This window comes from Cydia pomonella, unplaced genomic scaffold (assembly GCF_033807575.1).
Source record: "Cydia pomonella isolate Wapato2018A unplaced genomic scaffold, ilCydPomo1 PGA_scaffold_161, whole genome shotgun sequence".
NCBI lineage: Eukaryota > Metazoa > Arthropoda > Insecta > Lepidoptera > Tortricidae > Cydia > Cydia pomonella.
In genome coordinates, this window is record NW_026907803.1 from 262,790 (window position 1) to 283,652 (window position 20,863).

At 35.5% G+C, this 20,863-nt stretch overlaps 1 long non-coding RNA gene across 1 annotated transcript in view; it reads right to left on the reverse strand.

Annotated features, from left to right (window-relative positions):
- LOC133533385 (uncharacterized) overlaps positions 1–20,436 on the reverse strand; it is a 247,009-nt gene extending 226,573 nt beyond the window's left edge. The window contains exon 1 of the long non-coding RNA XR_009801865.1: positions 19,977–20,436. This is a non-coding gene — a long non-coding RNA (uncharacterized LOC133533385). The remainder of the gene's footprint in view (positions 1–19,976) is intronic.
- Between the last annotated feature and the right edge of the window lie 427 nt (positions 20,437–20,863).

Below are 20,863 nucleotides of genomic sequence, written 5' to 3' on the forward strand. Positions count from 1 at the left end.
TATTAGAACTATGTTGGTTCCGGCAACGACCGCGACTTGTTCGCCGTTACAATTAAACTCCTACAAAATATGGTTTGCATCGCCCGCTTTAACTGTGGCTTATAATGAACTAACGGCCCAATGTTTATTATCAGAAGTTTATTCACGATGTCAACTATCAGCAAAAAAATACCAGTGCGTTTTCTTTAATAGCTTTTATTTTTTTGAATAAAGCTGAGCTTAATTAAATAACAGGTCAAATTGTTTACTGTTTCATTTAATATGTAAAGTATTTTTTTACATGGAAAATAATGTCAGAGGTCACTAAGTATAAATTTTCAGCGGGTAAAAAACGCTTCCCTTAGAAAGTCAAAACGAAAAAAAACTAATTAACATTACCTATTTGGGTGACATCAACTGAATGAAGTTAAGGCAGCATCACAAATACTTATTTAAAAAGTCCCTTCAGATCACAATGCGCCTTTTGATTCTTTTCACCTTGATCCGGCCGGTCTTTGTCGGAATACAAGATTGAAAACGCTTGTTTGGATTAGGACTTTTGAAATGGTTCGGAATAAGCGAGTGGCTTATTTGTTGCCGATATATACGATAAGGCAAACAATGTTCGCGCTGTTTGTTTGACTTTTCCATACCCGTTTACAGAATTACTATACACAATTTTGTTGGTCCTTTTGAATTTTTGTTTGCCTAACTGTTAATTAAAATTTTCAAAAGTGTGATCGTATACATGCCTGTTATTAAAATTATTGAACGTGATAGGTACCTTAAACATTTTATTTTTTCAGTGTGTTTATAGTTATAACATAGGTTTGGTCCCCATAACTCCCAGTCAGTGTATAAAGTGATACAAAACAAAACTTCATGTTTTTCCTAATTATAAACTACGAATTGAAATTGGTCCCATTGTTGGCAACCGTCAATCTGTGTTTTCTTGCGCTGCTCAGCGGAACTGTCAAAGGGTACTCCAACTTTTTTAACATCAGCGAACCCAACTCAGCTTAGTAAATAACTCTGTTTAATTATGTTTGCGTAGTTAGGATTCGGATCACGTCGGCGCTGGCTAATTTTTGTGGAGTGCGTCACCCGCACCGCCCCTTAATTGGTTGTATTCATCAACAACATAGTTTCGTGCATGCGGTCCTTTTAATCACTAAAGCCTACTTTCACCAACGACGTTAATCTGGATTCACACGTGTGCTTACACGTTTAGACTGTGATATTGTAATGAAAAAGTAGATCCCTTGCACTGCCTGTAGTATGGTGAAAGGATATTTTGTTTATCACTGCTTTAAATAAATACATTGAAATTGAGGAACTACCTTTATTAAGGAACTTTCTTCATCGACGGTCCTATAATAATAATCATTATCTATTTATATTTGTATTTCGAGGAAATATGATAGTCTTCTCCCTGTTTCCCTACGTAATCTACTCGTATATTAAGGGCAATTGCCATCATCTACACTCAAGTGCTTACTTTTTTTCACTTGTTAGCCTTTGTTACAAATCCCATAACAAATCGTTTCTAATACGTTCGATCTGGCATCTTTATAATAAATGGTGTCAAGATGCGGGAAATGGCGCCCCTTTTAGAAATGTATTTTTATTTCATTTATGGTCATTTGCATTATTCGTTTCAATACCTGACATGTATTTGACATGATTTAAGTTTTTATTTCACTTTTGTTGGTTTATCGTGTTGCTCGTTTGATATAAGCTTAAGTAGATAATGTGATAATATTCAAATAATTATGTCTACAATCCAATATATATATATAAAATGATTACAAAAGTATTCTAGCTCTTCTACTTATATTAAAGAATAATGCTATTCATTATCCTTTTAAACATATCAAAGTCTCGTTTATTTAAGCTGCAATGTGGTCCTTATCACAATAATAAGCAATGATCTAATTAACATGCTCATGCTCATTTGCTCAAGCCAACTAGTCATGCAAATACCGATTATGTACATAGTTTAAATAGGAGTTAATATACATCTTCCCTTCCGAGTTATTCGGGTGTGCGGCCGGCTAATCCTCACTAGAGCCCTCAAGTGGACTGACGCGTTACTAACATATCACGTGTACACACGTATTACCTATTTGCTATTTACATTTCATACAAATTAATATTCAAATCGAGTTAAAGCATGGCATACTTAATTTCATGTAATCTGATTCAATAGCAAGCTTTCTGTGCAAAATTAATTCACAACATATTTATCAAAATAAATGTTGATTAAATTTACTTGTCTAAATAAAAAAATCCTTCGTAACAGTTCAAAAACATAAGCAGTTCATCTTTTGATTGGGACTTTTCTTCATATAATCAATATTCAAGGAGCAGCGGCCGTAGAGCTGTCGCCATAAATTATATATCAAGTATGTGTACAGGCTTTATGAAAAATGTTTTCGTTACGCTCTCCCGGCTACCGCACCGCAATATAAGGCGTATAACTTGAGTAGTATATTAGATCCATAGTCAATGACAATGTATTAGGTATACTTCACTATTATCCTGTGTATCAACGATAGTCTGAGATACTATTGGTAATATTTTTTCTTTCGTTATTTCAAGTGTATGTTTAGGTAATGAAAGACGTAAAAAGTGAAAAACATCAAACTCATAATATCAATTAAATTATTAATTTGGGTATATTCTTAGCAATTATAAGATAAATATGGTTTTATTTAACAACAAATAACTTCTTAATAAGTTCTTAATTTTGTTTATAAGCATGTATTATTCACCTAAAATAATATTTCCTTAAAATTGATTAATAGAGTTAATGCATTCTTATTTACGAGAATGTTTCGGTATAAAAATGCAATAATCTACACATTTAAAACAATTGCTTTTATGTAAAGCTTGTATGTAAATATGTATGGACGCCCAAATACTTCTTTAATAAATATTACCTACCACTTATACCATCACATCTATGTATACCTTGATTTATATACTTAACTGGCTAATTTAACCAAATGACTGCGACATGCATATCGTTATAAATTAAGGCATGATGTCTGATGTCTCATAACTATTACTTATGACCACATATTCTTAGATTTTGTTCTCATTTCTCTGTTTAAATATTTACGTACATAAATTAATTGGATTTCTCACGTCACAATTGTATCAAGACATTGGAAATAAAAGAAAATTGTCATAGACTACATAATCGAGTAATTTAAGACAGGTGTACATATTCGAAAACAACTTAAAAAATTAAAAAAAATTATGGCCCTGACATCAAAACATGCAATTATGATTTGTTAAATCAAACTTAATTATCATCTAGTAACATACCCAAATTAAAGAAGATAATACACATGGTGCATAAACTATAATGTCGGTCGTTATCACGTTAAAATACTGATTCTTGTATTTATACTGTAGCAAAGTTGCGGAACTTTGTGGTTGCAAAGCCTTTATGCAAACAAAATATATTGGCCTCCTGATATGTTAGCTCGTTAACTTTGCTATTAGTTTCTCTCAAAGCAGCCCAAGACATAAATAAGCAAGTTTCTATTCGGGCGACATGTCGAAATCTTTGATTGTAAGTAAAAGTTTTTTATCCCTGAAATAAGTTTTTACAAGACATGTTACAAGGATATTAAATCGAAAATTAAACGTTTATTTTTGAATTAGACTCTTGAAAATTGTATCATCAAATTCATAAACAAATATACCCAGCTAGCTCGGCCGAATTTCGCCTTCCTATACAAACGGAGTTTCGTTCTCCTTTTAAAACTACGAGTTGGATTGTAATGAAACTTTGCACTTACACGAGGTATATCTACTTAGTCCTGTAATTAGTTTATATAGATCCAGTTTACGGCAAAAACGAGTTTTGTGTTAATAACTTAAATTCGCTGTATTTTATTTAACTATGGTATTTGAAGCTACATAAACTAATTAGAAGAAAGAGAAGAAGAAAATAAATTTATTCAGGATGCTTACAAGATTGCTTAAATCTATGGAATGTGTTTCCATAGATTTATGTGTTTACATATGTGTAGGACTAATTAGAAATTATCCCGTGGTTCTATGGAATCAAAATAATAAAAACTTAATAAAGGTTAAATTTGGAATTGGCACTTGGAGCCGATTTCTGCAAATTTTAAATGTACTTTTTTGTATTTTACTTTAAAAGACAAAATTGAATGCGAGTTTAGTATGGGCGGCGGTATATTGTTCCAGCATTTCGTAGCGGAATATCTAAAACTGCCACGAAATGCAGCTGTGTTGTGCCTTAGGCAGATAGGTAAGACGACTAGCTTCTCGAACAGGCCGCTGTGAAAACTGTAACTTTTTAGATAGATACTGGGGTGTCAATGACTTAATAATACCAAATAGCATATATGCGAAATGCAGAGAACGAAGCAACTCCATGTTCATTAGCCCGCTGTTATTAAGGTAAGGAGTTATTTGAGTTCTGGGTGGTATAAAGAAACAAAATCGAGCACATGCGTTCTGCACTCGCTGTATGGGTTTTTTCGTTTTATATTGAAGATATTTCCCTATAACGGTATCTGCATAATTAAGTTTAGATAAGACTAGAGATTCACAAAGAGCAATTCTTACATCTGTAGATAAAAATGTACGAACTAGGTATAGTATCTTAAGTCGATAAAAACAGATTCTCGAAATGTCTATCACATGGTTATGGAATTTCAGTTTCCCGTCCATAAGAATGCCTAGGTTTTTAGCTTCTGTGACCTGATCAATACAGTCTGCACCAATTTTGATAACAGAGTTACAACCAATAATCTCACGTCTTTGCTTATCAGAGCCTAATACAATGAATTTTGACTTGAGAGGGTTTAATACTAAACTATTTATGGAGGACCACTGAACTATCCGTTTCAAATCGTCATAGATTTTATCGACTACACTGGGAGTATCAATAGGTTTAACAGGCAAATACACTTGCAGGTCTAGATATACCTTATCCTATTGTAAGTATAAAGTTTTATAGCAAACTAGCAAGTCGCTTTATAATGAGAGCGTAGCTATGTTTGTATGGAGAACCGAGCTTGCTGAGGATTCTTCATCATTAGGAGCCCGGTAACGTTTTAGAGCAAAAATGTAAAATTGATAGATTTAGTCGATAAAATTGAACACCTTTTGTTACGTAATACTCGTATCTAAATAACAAGATTGGTTTCTATTAGCACGTCTTCTCATCTTGTCTTTTAATAATGAGGTCATAAGCCTGCGTCCATATATGTGACGAGAAGGGACAGTTTTTACAAATTCATTAAAAAAATATGGTGGTTAATGATACAAAATGGTGTACAAGAAGAGTTTCATCAAATGTTGTAGATTGTTTAAGTATCAAAATTATGTTGAAATTAATTCCATTTTCAGAGAAATTGTCACTTGTTTTGAAGTAATTTCTGGAGAAAATTGATTTCTTCTAACTTTCATTTACACTCCATCAAATGTAAATGTATTAAAGTTGAAGTACAGGATATATGTAATACGAAATTACCATGTTTAGCAGTCCAAACTTTACAAATAAGATCGACAAAATCAGTGCTTTACGCGCGTTTACCTAAACGTCCATCGGAAAAAAATCATTACTAATTAAATGATGCTATTTAAAAAAAAAAGATTTTTTTTAAATGAAAGATAATAAGACGTGCTAATAGAAACCAGTACTTATTATTTCTAATAGTTAACCCTTTTCCAGGCCGCACCAATCTACAAGGTTTTCCTAAAAAATCCAAATATATTCCAATTAAACCAGTTTTGATGATTCATTTGAAGACAAGTAACATTTCCTGAAAGTGTAATCTAATTTGAACCTTAAATCGAAATGCTAAAAGTTGAAATTCTGATGGCGCATATGTGGTCGATAAATCGTACTATGCCTGGAAAAGGGTTAACAAAAGGTGTACAACTTCATCGACTAAATCTATCAATTTGACATTTATTCTACTAAAATCGATAACGGCCTCTTAAATTGTTACTCGTATTTCACGAATTGGACTTCGACCTGCATCTTTTACGTATTTACCCTTAGATGCCGCCCCGCCATACATACCAACTGTAAGTGATACTTGATGATCATCACGTAATAAAATACAAATTATAACATATTTGAAAATAATGTAACTGTTAAAAGTTAACAAAATATTAACCTGTTAATAACTGTAACCGTAATAAGCAAACATGTGACAGTTCGGGGCACATTGTAGGGATTTGATATCGATAAAAAATATGTCGATGTATATTAAATAATAATACACGTGCTCAATAAAAATGCTCGAAATAGTTTTGATAAAGAACTCCTTTCAGGCATACTTTATAAAATAAATAAGGTTTGTCTCGAAATGGTTTATATACCTAATGGTATTTTTATGACTTCAGGTAAATTTCACTTTTTATGTACTCTTAGCAATAAATGAAGATGGAGTAATGTTTAAGAAATAATAAATAACGATATAAAATGAATAGAAAAACATTTAATGCCAACGTGGAAATACTGACCTGGCAAAAATAAAATAAAAAATCTTCCAAAAAACACCTTTTTAGAATTTAAGAAGCAGTATACAAAGTGATTTTGTATAAAATATTTATTTTGTAGAACATTTAGATGTTGACCGTCACATCGATATATTTAATTGTCGATTATATATTTTGCTACGTTATTTTAGTATAAGTGCCCCGAGTTATCCCAGGTTTGGTAATAAGTATGCGCAGTTTAAATTTAAACTATTACCTGTTACAACACATACAGTATTATAACCTACTAATAGTACGGGTCTGAGCCCTAATTAAATTCAATAGTATTGTAGATAGATTCCGCCATCTGGCAGAAAGCATGAAACTTAGCATGAATTTTGCTTATACATTGCGTAAATCTAATACGGTCGATAAATCAAACCAGATAAAGAATTTATCCTTCTTATTTTTGACACTGTCATTAATTTTTGAAAATTTACCGACCCGAAATCAAAAATTGACATTCGATCTACATTTGAACAAAGTTTGCTGTCCCATGTATCTAAACATAAACCATATTGATCGTTAGTAATTCAAATATGCACACGCCTACGTATATTTTGCTTCGAGTTGTACCGCCGAGTGTAAATTCGGCAGGCCACTCCAATAAAGCACTTGACGTCTGATAGAGAGCTATATGCCGCACGGAGCCAATCCGCTTTCGCCGAGACAAAGGACTTGGCTCGAGTTGGATCATCAAGCGGCGGAGTTTCTGAATACGTAAACACGTGGACCTTGCGATTTTGTTGCTCAGAATTAGACAATACGAATGCAACTTTTTAGAGACAATGTCACTAAAACAAAAAAAAGGTATATGAATAAGAAAGATCTGTATCTATTTTTATTTAAAAACATAATACAATCTTTCTTGCGAAGTTAGAACAAAAGTTGACATAGCATTGTTGGATTGATTGCACCATACCTTCTGTTATCGGAAATTGTTGAACATTTGCACCAAAAATATAATGGTCCTCTTTTCATAGTGTACCTCAGCGTTTCAGCGTTTGTGTGTAGAAACCAGACATATATTAAACAATCTCTAAAAATAGCACAATAATTACCGCTAGTTAAATTTCATTCTAACATCCATAACTTTTAAATACTTGACATAAACTCGGAGCCTTAGAATTCCCACATCGCGCCGGTGTAAACAAACGACCATTCAGCCATTTAGTAGGCATTAATGGCGTCAAGTCGTTAGATTAATTAACGACTGCACTTTACAGCGTGGATCGGACATGCTCGTTCTCGCTGCCTCATGGGTTGCGGTTCTCTAAGCTTAGGCAACAGAATGGGCTAACTAATTCACGACAAGTAGCGCCAAATATATCTAATGTGTCGCAAACATTAAACAAATAAAAACTTTAGAATACTTATAGGTAGCCGTACGAGTAATTCAAATTAACATAAAAAAAATATTCCAAGGAAAAATTATAATAAAAGTCCTCAAACTCAAACTTAAATGCTTTGTAACTATATTGAAAAATTTCCTACTTATTGTATGTTTTATTAAATGTGTATTTTTTATGTTCAAATGTTCGTTACTAAATAACGAAAAAATGTGACCGAAACCGGCAAAACGCCTCACTTTGTCGCTTGCCATAAGAACGAGATTTGCATATATCTTTATACGAATAACCTATCAAGGCGTCCTTATTGCAAGCGACAAAGTGGGTCGTTTTGCCATTTTCGGTCACAAATAGTTTTAACACACAAATAGATAGAAACAAATAGATTTTTAAGAACAAGACTAAAATCCTGAATATTTTTTATCGAATAGAATCCTCTAAATAGATGATATTGAGGATAAAATTATATATAGTCATTAATGAGTTACATGATGACGAATTTGCGTATAGTTGTTAATCTTCTAATTGTGAATAGACTGGAAACCCTTGCAAGAATTTATTATAAAATTTCTGAGGTCTAAAACCCAACAAATGACCATCCTGACTAACACAAGTTAACACTGCCATAGGAAAGGTTAGTTATCCTAAATCCGCTGGCAGTATGAGCGCGCCATTATCCCAGTCGGACGGGGACAAACGACATCGTCAGGTGATATCAGTTGCAGCTGCGACGGTTCCGAGATTCACTTACGGATTGATGGCAATGCAACTCGATACAGCTTAAGGACTATTTCCAAGTTTAAAACGATGTAGGGTTGCATTTAGAAACGGAAATACATACTCGTACTACCTTTAATATTATGACAATTTAATTCGAATTATTAGTAAATGTCTTTCGCACAAACACGTGACTACGGTTTAGAGCTAGTGCACAACCAATTACGATTTAGATAATTATGTTGGTACGTGAAATTTACCTATAACATGTATTCATGATTCGTGTGAACCACACGAGGGGAATTTAAATTTTCATGTGCATCACGTTTCCATCAGCTGCGTCTTGAATAATCTATTGTATACAATTTACATGATTTTTTCGAAAATAACGTGTTTACCAGAGCTCTTCTCCAAAGAAAAATATTGCACAAAACTTGCATAGATAATACATATTTATGCATTGGTCTAGTTATGGTCTAATACGGAGACTATCCTAAGCCTTTTGCGCCTGTCCCAAGCAGTTGGACATATGATAGATGTTTTGGCTTGTTGACTCAATTACAAAAGAGGCCCACTGCTGGGTAAAGGCATTTCTTTTATTTTATTTTGTTCTTAAGAAGACTAAGAATCTATGAAAAGGTAAAGTTCAAGTAAAATAAACACTAAGTGAGTGTGATATTTTGCGTCAAACCTAGGTAATACTAAACAGTTGTTGATCAAAAATAGCCCTTGAGCAAAAAGACAAGTAGACGCAAATTATAACAACAAAGGCGAACTTATCCCTGTATGGGATCTCTTCCAGTTAACCTTTGAGGAAATGAGTAAAACAGAAGCAACGGTGAATGAATGACAAACACAAACAAAAGTGTACAATCACAATAGTTATTTATTATAACTCATGGATATTTTCTCTAGTATTATCTAGGTAAGTGATTAAAGAAGGTAAGTTCAAATGAATAGTCCAATAGGTACGACGACGTTGAGATATCTCCGAGCTCGCGACGCATAAACAGTGCTTGGAACGGGACTTTGTTTTAATTAAGACCATCTGTTTAATAATTTGTAGAGCTGTAAATTACAAAAACAACTTGCTTTTTCCCAGAAAAATATTAAGGGAAAAGGAACTTAGAGGACGTTTCATTTCTCGATTGACAATCTTAAGTTACGCCATTTCGCGATATTTATGTTCATTTCTAGATAATCGGTTGTGTTACCGGTTAAGTGCGACAAAAAAACAAACGATAACGACTACACACTCATTTCAATAAATCACCTCTATGGCCCTATTTACTACTGTCAGATCAAGTTCCCTTCGGTACGTCAGTTTAGATAACAATAGAATCTCCTAGGGTCACTCTGGAAGATCACAGAATCGGAGATCCTAAACCTTTTCTGTGAAATTGTAAATTTGCAGAAGCAAATTGTAGACAGTGACAGCAGTGACACCTGACATCGAGCGTTTTGACCCCTGCCGCTTTAGGTGTTTTATACGGAAACTTTATTAATTTATTGTAAATTTAGAATATTTAATATATATTGCATTTTTTTCCAAATTATAATGAGAAACTTCCTGCCTCGATCATCTAAACTGTAAAATGAACTTTCGGAACTTCAAACCTTCAAGAAACCCTATCTCATCTTAAAGGCCCGCACTTACAACCCCCTGGTATTACGGGTGTCTATGAGTACTGGTAATAGCTTACCATCAGGCCATAATTCTAAAATTTACTATTAAATTATTGTAGGTAGTTGCTCCGACTACTAGGTCTTTTCTTTTAACTCTGATGTGATGACACCTTTTCATTAGAATATATTCTGTTTTCTGGTGGTTGAATCTGAAATCAATGTGCTCTCCTTCCTACTCTACGATCCTAGCCATGGCCTCCAAGTCGCTTTTGTTTTGAGCCTATAGCTCCAAGTCATCAGCATTTCCAATGATCTTATGTTTGTCGTTCAACTCTACACATTTCGGCTTTTTACACTCATCCTGCTTACTTTGGTGGCGACAATTATAATTTTTAACAAGTTGTCTGGCACTTTAAAGTACTGCATACCTAATTTTACTATACAGTGTCTCTCTGACATAATTATGCTTTGGCAAAATCAACAAATAGAATGTGGATTTCTTGTATGTACTCCCATTTCTTTTCCATCACCTGTTTCAACGGGTATAAAGTCCAAAATGCAAAAAAAATAAGTCCAATATCTTGCACTAATTTTTACTTGAGAACAGAAAAAAAAACATACAAAAGCTGAAAGCACGTATTGCAAACAAAGTAAAAAGCATTTTATTGGCGCGTAATTACACGTAACTAGCCTTTGTGTCGCACGCCTGGTAAGTATAAACGAGATGTTAAAACGCTAACATGGCCGTTTACCGTTGCAATTAATTGCACAATTTTAATTACGACGTCTCATCCCGTAATATGGCGATTTCCTGCTGCGAGTACAAGCATGTAGGTCATAAAGACACGCGCGGCACTCATCAAGCTCTCGATATTTCACTGCATTACGAGCCGTGCGGCGGACAACTGAAGTTAATTGGATGCGCTGGCCACAACGGGCCCTGAAATATGAAACAAGCTGAGCGCGTTTATCCACAGGTGAGCGCAAACCTATTATCCTCGTGTAGATGTTGAGAGCTCGGCGTAACATGTGGCGTCTCGTTATCGGAGCGGCTTCCGTTACCGGCGAGGATATCGGCGGCGGTGACAGTTGACGAGTCAGTAACGTCGGCCGACGTCAAGGCATTAACGAAATACCAACTTGCGATAAACAACAAGGTAACCTAATTTCCATAGAAATACGCTAGTTATTATTACGTTAAAATGCAGGCTTTGCATGATGCTATTTTCACGTTAACTTTTATAAAACATGCAAACTGTTTTAGATTTAGAAAACATTGAACGGCTGCCATGATTTTCAAACGCAAAACCATAACTACTAGAATGCAAAACTGCAGTTCCGTAGAGTAATAATTCATACAAAATTTTCCGATTTTTGTTTCGAAACACTCGCACACAATACGATTCAAACGGACTGTGTAATAACGGCGCATCAAAATCTCTCCGCTAGAGTTGTCGACTCGATCGAAAAAAATCACTCGATTCTACTCGAAAGCGGTGGAGTAATCCACGTGTGCCGTTGTGTGTGAAATTGAAATTAAAATTCTATTAAAGCGGAAAGATTCGAATAGAACATGAGCACCATTTTTGTGTTAACGAGTGGTTATGTGTCGGTTACAAAGTAATCACTAGCAAGTATCGATTCGAATTTTCAATTTCATTATTTACTTAGTAAGCTCGTCACTAGTGTAAACTTTAAAGCTGTATGAAACAAATACACTTTCTGTCTGGAAAGTGTCTGGTGTGGTTGTTTGGAAGAGATCGCTTCTTAGCGATAAGACCGCCTGTTGTTACCTAACTTTTAAGTGATTTTTCATTTCCTGTCTATTTTTAACTGTATGGTGCACAATAAAGAATATTTACTTACTTACTCTTTTGATTTTTATCAGTTTTAAAAAAGATGTAAAGCTCAGTTCGACTGTACTTTATAAGCTGTATTCTGGCATATGAAGGAAGTAATTGATCAACTACCTAATTATTTTATCTACTAACTAATTAGCCGCCACATCTATAGCAGATGATTGTTGCAGCGTCGGGTCAAATCAGGTGTTACGGGGAGGTTGATTGCAATGTCTGCGATCACGAAAGAGTTCAATACCAGAGCGGCATCTTGTGCCACAGCAATCACAAACATGACGAGAGCCCAAGGGAGGTCGAGCAGCGCGGAGTCTGTTCTGCCTAAGGTTCTAACCAGTCCTTGTCATGTTTGTCTACACCCGCTTTGAGAACACGACGCCACTCTGGCCTCATTTCAGCCTGAGATTCCCAATTGTGAGGTTGAATATCGAAGCAGATCAAGGCCCTCTTGCAGCAGTCCTTGAATCTAAGCTTAGGGCGTCCAACCGGCCTCCTGGCGTTTGCGATTTGGCCCAACATGACTTGACGTGGGAGACTGGTAGGGTCCATTCTATATACGTGGCCAAGCCAAGTGAGCCTTCTTTGCTTTAGGATCGCTATTATAGAGCAACAATAACCCTATAAGAGCTAATGTAATTTAAATAACATAATAAGTATCTTAACAGGTCATGAATGATAATAGTTTTATTTAAAACATTTCATTGACGAACACTTCTAAAATAATCATTTTTCATTTGTGTAATGTGCCATCCCAACAGGAAAAAAAAATCTCAAACTTTAATGTGCATTTTTGAACGTTTCTTTTGTGTTACGGCCATATAAAATATATAAAAACTTTTCCCTATTAGGATCGAAAAAGCTCGTCACTCTGCGTCACTCTGAGTAACAATAACATAAAAAGAAATGCTCAGATTACGCGTAGTACAATTGAGACTACGTAAGCTTAATAGTTAGCCAAGATTTTGGCTCATTTGGTTGTTACATATACTACTAGTAGAATAGATATGTGGACTGAATGTTCTATATTCTAGAGAGCATATCTAGACAGTTCGGCGGCGGCCTGGTTCTGGCGGGTGATCTAGGAATACCCTCTATTCAGAGCGATGATTCGTTGTTTTTTTGCTCTTACGCATTGAATAATGGCTCCAAGGAGTATACAAAGGAAAATGCTTTGAGAATGTTATTTGTTTTAGATGCTTGTTTTAAAAATTCTCAAAATATTAATAGTGATATAACGGAAAATATTTTTGCATGTATGTAGGGGAGTTTTTTATTATTTCTTTTTAGGTTGTATACGTGTATACTTGGGCCATGGAAAAGCTTGACAGAGATAAGTAAAGTTTAGCAAAACGACACAAAATGAACACGAAAATGTATTGATGTATGAACAACCGAAAGTACAAAGAGCTAAGTAACTATTTAAAGTTTTTTTTGTTGTTGTTATAACGAGTATTTAACTCCAGTTCATTAATTAAGTAATATCTGAGAGACAGAGTTTTGCTCGGAAAACATATAAAAACTCAAAAATGTGCGTTTTCCCAGAGATAAGACCTAGCTAGATCAAGTTTTCGCCTCCGAAAACCTCCAAATTGCATCAAAACCGTTAGAGCCGTTTCCGAGATCCCCGAAATATATACAAGAATTGCTCACTTTATGATCGTATCATGGGCGTTTGACGTCTTTTTAAAATTACTCGTGCAAATTTTGATTATTAAAGACTGTCTTTTATTTAGTTAGTGCTCATGGTCGCACTGTTGGGTATCGTTTTTACCAAGGACAAATAAAGAGTTTGTTGATATTTTTGGTTTAGCGTCTAATTTAAAGTAAGAATCAGTTTCGTATCGTATTAAGAAATAGATCCAACAATTACCAAAGTAATTCCAGTCGATTTCCATTTTGAATAGCTAAATAGTTTTTATTTTATAAGGGTTGGTATACCTCATTTTATTTTATATACTTATGTATAACGTTAATATATATTTCAATTTCTATTACTCAAGCTGCAAATGCAACGGTCTCCGCGTCCTGAATGTAGATCGCATATACTAAACTATGAATAACAAAGGGTGTCATTAGTGTTCGTGATATGCAGGAATGTGTTCTAGAAATAGAACAATAGGGATAAATCCGCAGCACTGCGCATGAACTGTTCGACGATGAAAAAATATGACTGTAAATAGAAAAATAATCTTTTGAAAATTATAGGCGTATTACGAGAAAACATTATTGGTCTTTTTTCATACAAATGTTCTCGATATTTTCATCTCTGGATTTTGGCCCCAGATGAATAATGTTTATTTATATGGGTTTAATGTTACCAGTACTCGTGGCTGTACGTTTTGCTTTTGAGATTCTTGTTTCTATAAGAATTAGGCTTGTTTAAACAGTGCAAAAAAACGGCCAAGTAAATTCGCCGTAAACAGACGCCTACCATACAAAATCAGCAATAATAAACGCAAAACTCAAAACGGTGAGGCACAGATTTTTATTTTTATTACGAGAACAAAACATCGATTTCTGAGATTTTTACGCAGGATTTTTCGCTTAAGCTGCAGTTGTCATTATTGCACAAATTTTAGGAGCTAGGTCAGCGCGACGGATTTTACTTAAAGTTCTCAAATTTAAGAAAGGGTTCAACTGTTATTTACTCTGAATAGTAGATTCCAAATTTGGAATATTTCAAATTGACAATCATTAATATATGAAAAATCGGATGAGATGGCATAATTTTAAAGTAAAACTACAACCTGAGCGATTATTTCATTTTAAAATCAGTTATGGTCTTGATTATTGATACGATTCGGTCGCTCGCACCTATAAACTGTATGATTTCGTTATATCGCGAAAGTTTAACGTTAAACGCGTAGCACGCCGTAGCACTTGTACGGTCTACGAGATTATTGTGACAGCATTATCGTAGTACGCGCTACAGTTCTCTACACCGTGTTTTTTGATTCTGTTAATTTCAAGGGTGCATTCTTGAGCTTGAATTAAGTAATTTTCTCAAAGACACCGGTTTTTTAAATATTTACCAATTGTGTACGTGTTACGGTAGCTAAAAATAAAGTTATATTTTAACGAGTTGTGATTGGTCCGTATTTAAATTATTTTCTCTGCTTCAAACTTTATTGCAGCTAATCTTCGATATTTTATACGTTCGCTGATGAACTTATAATACACTGAATATATATTTATGAGCTCATCATAGAAAGTGACTCCTAATTTCCTGATTATTTCATAATTTCATTTAGTTTTTAAACATGAAATTAACGAACAACCCTTCATCTCTAAGTCATGTTTAATATCCCAGCGTTATTATTCGCAACTCGGTGATTAAATAGGATAGCATATTCATATGGAGTTTGAGAGGAACACTCATAAATCCAGAAATTAGCGAGATCCTCGCAGGAGTGTGTAAACATCAAAAGTTTGGAAGTGTCTTGTAACGTTCTTGCTACTTTTATCCCGTATACGCTCACTTTTCGTTCTGGCTAGTAGTGGCCCGATTCGAAGAATGAGATACTATAACGATAACTTCTGGTTTAGATAAGTTCTCATTTAGATATCGTTTGTATGTCGTATAATTGACAGAAGCACCTCGACTCAGGTAACCGATGTCACTTTGACGTTAGAAATATCGTAGATAGTATGGAGTGCGGGTTTAAGAGGAGAGAAATCTCTTATGATAGAACTGTTGCAAAAGTGTCCAGCTGTCACCTATAAATAATAGTTCCAAATCTCTCCAGAGTAACGCTAGAGTAGCTAAGAACCTAGGCGTTATTGACGGAGTGAAGTGCGCTGTCTATGATTTGATTTTTTTGTTTAAGTACTCTAGGTATTGTAGCGCCACCTATTTAAGGTTTTTTGATGACACTTTTTGGTATATGGAGATTTCTTTCCTTACCTCCACCTTCTATAGTAGATAGATCTTATTGGGATCACAGCGGAATCGAAATAAACGTCAATTTTGACATGTCGTTTAGTTATCGATCTTTTAAAGATCTTTCCAAGATCTTAAACGCGTCTTAATCATTCTTCGAATCGGGCAGGTACCACTAACGGAGAAGGGGAACCAGCACTGCTACTTTTTAGGGCTTATTATTATTTAGGCCTTTAAAATATGATACAGCTACAGTTAGGCATTTAATAAGATCATTTGGCTGCATATATAATTTTAGCGACGGTAAATATAGATAAGTCCCAATATTGTCCTTTATACTGTAAAAAAACGGTACGAAATCAAGCCTATCAAAAAATTGACAAAGAACTTGTGAATATATATGTTGATACGTTGGCCTCTAAAATAAATCTAATATCGTAAACTGAAGCGTTGACTTTAGAAGTAATAAGTACGTGCACCTTTCAAACGGAAGGTTGCAAGTACGGAGGGTTCGAAATATCTTAATATATACAAATCGCTAAGCTGTATTCGTGAATTATTTACGGTGAAGGAAAACGTGGTGGGTAAACCGGGCTAATCCCAGACCTAGTTTCCCCGCTGGGTGGGAAGGTCAGATGGCAGTCACAGTTCACGCACCAATTCAGGAGCTAGGTTGGCAAAGCGGACCTCGGGCTCATTTTGAGTGCAACAGGGTAAACGCTTATATGTTTATGATGGGTCACTGGATATCCCAAAGTAATTCGCCACAGATTCACAGATGCCTTAAAATACTTAATAAAATAGTTATATAAAATATTTGTATAAGTAGTGAATAATTGTTATCAACTATTTAACATCATCCTAGTCGTAGCATTAGTTAATGTAATGTACCTACTGGTACTAATTAATTTAACCGTAAGATTACTGCATGTTCACTGGTAGAAGACACTCATATAAAATGTGGTTACCTATAATTTGATAAGCATCAATCCTGATTGTCATATAGATTTAAGAGCATGTAAGATGTATTATCTGTTGGTAATCCTAAATAAAGAAAATAAAATTAAAATTCTCTGCCATGTATTAAGATTGTAGAGTAGCGTAGAGAGCGTTTATTCGTGGCAAAATAAAAGAAAAAATAAGTAAAAAAACATAACATATAAGCCACGAAATGGTCCCGACTCAGCATGGTGCTAGCCTGGCTGGGCTAGCGCTGGTCTTCCGTCGGGGACATGACCGTGCACAGCACGAAGCGTAACACAATATTTAAAATTATAATTGACAATATAAATACTTGGTGTCTGCTTGTAGTAATAACTATGATTGCATTAGCTCATAGGTAAAATTGCGATAGGTATTGGGATATTATGAGGCTCCGCTATTGACCTATTAATTTCAGTATCCATTCGTATATTTGAAAGGGCTGGAATTCGGTTACTTAGCTGTCCGCTTAAATACGTGCCGAAAAAAACGGTAAACAATTTAATTGAGAAACGTTTTTGAATGTCACTTACGGTTTTTGTGCATGATGAGGCAGAGCAGTGGCATATTTATGGCATGCAAAGCTGTCGTGTTATAATGAAATCTTATCAAAAGTTAAAAATGTATTGTATGCCTGAAGTCAATCTAGAAATGTGAATATATGCTAGCAAGAGTGGTATTCGAACTTAAAGAATTGTTCTAGATTTACGCTGCGTTTCCACCAGAAATGTGCGAGGATGGCTAGCGAGGACTGTGTTAGTAACCAATATAAACTGTACACTAAAGCTGCGCTGAGCGAGGATAGGTAAATGAAGTGATTCTATTGGCTGTTAACAAACACATCCCTCGCTACGCATCCTAGCACATCTCTGGTGGGAACGAAGACTTAATACTGATTACTTACTTACTCGCAGTGCATTTTGTTTGTACTTAAATACTGAGTTAGTTAAAAGTTGAAATGTCACTATACTATTCTAACCAATTTTTTGTTTTAATTAAGAAACAAACAGTCATTCATTAACATTTTTCAGTAGATTAAGCAGCAGTAAAAAGACCTATCCCCTTATTCATAAACGTGTACTAAAGTTACGATGCCGCTAATAATTGTTTGTCCCTTTCCGACGTATTGGTATGATGGACTATAGCCCCTTAGTTTCCTTAATTTACATATCAAAATACGTAGCTAATGCACCTGTAAATACAAAAATCGTATATAAATGCAAACAATGTTTACAATACTTTGAGCTTGTCTGCATACAGTTCAAGTGATAAACATCTAAAAAAAAAAGTGAACTTCAAAGTCATGTGAAATTTAAGCTCAGCTAAGCAAGTTTCATGTGTTCGATATATTACGTCATAATAGGAATATAAATTCTGCAGAAACTTCGTCCAGGTGTCAAATAATGAATAGAATAGCCACTCCATTTGCCACTCGTACCAGACCAGTTATGAATCAGGCAATTATAGGCTTTCTGTCGACGCAATAAAATCTCTATTATGGAAAAGCCAAATTGGTTGACCTGTACACGATTTCCTTCTCTAACTCTACAAACTTACGTGGCACATAAATGAAAGCTGAAATAGCCTTTCTGTCAACGTGCGAAGAGCTTTGTCATACGCATAGATAAGTTTGTGCCTCCATATTCGTGTACAAGTCTGGAGCCGTTGCCATGGCGACGGTAACGGCTTCGCGCGTCGACCCGCTACGAAATCGGGTGACAAAGAAAGATAAACTTCAGATATTATTACAAGTTTCGTAATACATACCGTCCTTGCTCATATTATAAGATTGTTTCAGTTTGTTTATTCAGCTTTCAAGGCTGAACGGGTTCACCAATTTCTCTGAAATATTGTAAATGGATCAGTTTGTTTTATGGAATTTATGTTTCGAATACTGACGACGGTTTCGTGTCCAAAAGAAATGAAAACGGTTGAGATATTATATTTAATCAATAAAAGTACCTATTAAACGTTCGTAAGGATAATTTGAGTGAAGAATATCATACAGAAAAGCTGTTTATACGTACCTAGTATTAATAAAACTATTTTCATCATGTTTACTCGAATTGTGATCTTAGTTTGGACAGGGCATCAAGAATATTATATTATTAAGAATGGTAGTCGTTGCCTGTACACTGCTTTGTCTCGCGACAAAAGCCGGGGCAGCGGCAGCGCGGGCCATATTGCCGCCACGGCTCATATTGCGTTATTTACCGGCCCGCAGAGGACAACTTTTTAATGGCACGATAACAGACCACCCGAGACCGGCGTTGCCGTTAAATCTCGAGCTCATAAATACGTTATGTAAACCCGCCCTAATAATTAGTCGCGGTTACGGCGTGTAGTTAAGTTTTATGGACCAGCCTCGAGAGCCAGCGAAAACTCTGCAAGAAAAATGTTCTTTAATTTGTCTGGCACTAAGCGATAATACGGAAATGTTGTGTTATTTTGAACAATTGATGTTTCTACTTTTTTTGATATCGCTGTTTTAATGCGATTGGATTTTTGTCGTAATCCGCTGAGACGGCAACGGCATTGAATATGTATAGTTCGGTTAACTCCGAGCCCTCCGTGTGCGATACCACCTTCGATTCTTTGACTATTGAAAATTTCAAGCTCCACATAACTCTCCATTTTATTTCTTAAGGACCATCATTGACAGTTGACATCGTTGAAACGGAGTACTTGGAGAAATTTTAATATTTATGTACCACCTTTTTATTTACAAAATATGCCTTTGTTTCTCAAATTAATCCCTTATGCGTATAATTTTCGGTTGATAATGCCTTAAAAATACTTTACCTATCATTTTTTAATTCATACATTTTCATGCCATAAGTCAACATGAAGAACATGCCTTTAATCAAATTTGAATCAATCATAAAAAAAACTGTACTAGTACAAACGTAGTCCAATCTAGAGAAAATTGAGCATACGAGATGAATCATTGATAAGGATCCCGCGTGGCGGCCTCCGAGAGGCGGCGACGCAGGGCGAGCGCGGGGGCGCCGCGGGGGGCGCCGGCCGGCCCACCATGCACCCGACAATTACCTTATGCTCGTCGTGCTGCCACCCGAGCACCCAAACTTGCCAACTCCTCTACAAGTTTCTTTAAACGTTCTTTCAACAGTTCACAAACTCCGGCGTTAGTTTGAAGCGTCTGGCGGAAGCGTTCTTAAGCGCGTGCTGTATGTTACAACGAGTACAGCGACGAAGCGAGATACGGAGTCATGCGGTCAGCCAAAAGGACACAAACCTACTGACAAGCTGGGTGTTGCGGGCGCCTAGCGGGGCGAGGGGGTGGGACGCGCCATTGGCTCGCCGGGGCACGCCTTCCGCCGCCGCCGGTGCCGCCGCCGTCGCCGCCGCGCCGTCGCCGACGACGACCACTTTCAACCAACTCCTCAACTACGTACAACTAGGAGAACTTACCACTTCGTAGTTGCACATTTAAATAACTTATTGTAGCTGAGTAGATTCCAATTTCCAACAACCCATTTTTCTTTCAGTTAATGTTTACCACATTTTAGTCATTGGTGCCTTGTCTGTAATGAAATTCAACACCAATTCATCAGTCATAGTCAATAGCAGCCTGGGCATGGCATGTAATATTGTAATTCGTTAATACATTTTTTTTTCTGTAACTATACTCGAAAGCAAACTTCTGCACACAGAACACAAATGCATAGACACTTAAGAATACATACTAATGCATCCAGATTTTCGCAAAATAACTTTAATTTTAAGAGCAGGTAGAAAGCGTGAATATGAATAGATGTTACATACATAACAGCACAAGTTTGCTCAACAAGATCTACGCAAACTCGAAACTTTCCCTTCAAACTTTTAAGCAATAACCTAGTACATCCAAGAACTTATCCTTTGGAAAAGAATAAAAGTAGAAAATCTTCAAGAGTTCCTGGAATAAACTTCCATCA